Source organism: Amblyomma americanum, chromosome 7 (assembly GCF_052857255.1).
Source record: "Amblyomma americanum isolate KBUSLIRL-KWMA chromosome 7, ASM5285725v1, whole genome shotgun sequence".
NCBI classification, from domain to species: Eukaryota; Metazoa; Arthropoda; class Arachnida; order Ixodida; family Ixodidae; genus Amblyomma; species Amblyomma americanum.
Window position 1 is genome coordinate 138,474,591 of NC_135503.1, and position 1,376 is coordinate 138,475,966.

Here is a 1,376-nt window from a genome sequence, read left to right on the forward strand (position 1 = left end):
TTGCGGTACAGCCGCCGATTACATCTCCGCCTTTTATACGCACTGCTGCGCATGCGACGACGCGCGGTGCGGGTGATAGAGCGGCGAGGCGGTGGTGGCGAACGCGGCGCAGCTGTGGAGTCTCTCTGGTTATGATAGTATCGGCGCATGCGCACAAATGCTCATCCACGTGACGTCACATTCAACTTCGACGGTGTAGCGGGCGCGCGGCCGCGGCGACGACAGCGACGAAGCGCGCGGCGCACCCGCTGCTCCTCTCCGGTTGCCATGGTAACGGCGCATGCGCACAGCTGGCCTCTCCCATGTACCGCGAAATGCTCGACTGGTAACCCAGTGTAGCTCCCGCTACAATAATAATAATAATAATAATAATAATAATAATAATAATAATAATAATAATAATAATAATAATAATAATAATAATCGGTTTTGGGGGAAAGGAAATGGCGCAGTATCTGTCTCATATATCGTTGGACACCTGAACCGCGCCGTAAGGGGAGGGTTAAGAGAGGGAGTGAAAGAAGAAAGGAAGAGAGAAGTGCCGTAGTGGAGGGCTCCAGAATAATTTCGACCACCTGGGGATCTTTAACGTGCACTGACATCGCACAGCACACGGGCGCCTTAGCGTTTTTCCTCCATAAAGACGCAGCCGCCGCGGTCGGGTTCGAACCCGGGAACTCCGGATCAGTAGTCGAGCGCTCTAACCACTGAGCCACCGCGGCGGGGCCCGCTACAATAATAATAATTGGTTTTGGGGGATTTTGGGGGAAAAGAAATGGCGCAGTATCTGTCTCATATATCAGCTCCCGCTATCCTTAAACAGCTTATTCTTAAAGGGACACTGAGGAGAACCCTATCAAAATTTTTTTGTTAGCAATATCTGATAGTTCGGCATTTCATGGCTTTGTTGACGCTTGTCCGGGAGCGAAAGATGCATTTATTCCAAAGAAATTTGGATTCGAAGTTGAAAAAGTTTTTCCCGCCGCTTCGATTCAAACTCGAGAACTCTTATGACGACACGGAGAACTCTTATGACGACACAGAACGGAGTGACGTGAAACGTGACGTAAACGGAGACTCCGTGATTTCTGATTTCTAGCGGTGCCGTCTAGCAGCTGCCGAAATGAAAGCTACCGCCGCCGCACGTTGAAGGCATCTATCGGGGGTCGCCACCGTCGCTTCGTTTACGTTTGCACCGGCGTCTTGCCAGCGTTACGATGGATCCCGTTCCCGAACCCGACGACGTAGTTATCGCAAAAACTCTGGCATGCATTTCAGCGACCCGCCGCGGTGGCTCAGTGGTTAGGGCGCTCGACTACTGATCCGGAGTTCCCGGGTTCGAACCCGACCGCGGCGGCTGCGTTTTTATGGAGGCA

At 52.2% G+C, this 1,376-nt stretch overlaps 1 non-coding gene across 1 annotated transcript; it reads right to left on the bottom strand.

Moving 5' to 3' along the window:
• Positions 1-650: 650 nt before the first annotated feature.
• On the bottom strand, positions 651-722 carry TRNAS-ACU (transfer RNA serine (anticodon ACU)). The gene has a single exon. It is a non-coding gene; the product is annotated as a tRNA-Ser (tRNA).
• Positions 723-1,376: the final 654 nt, after the last annotated feature.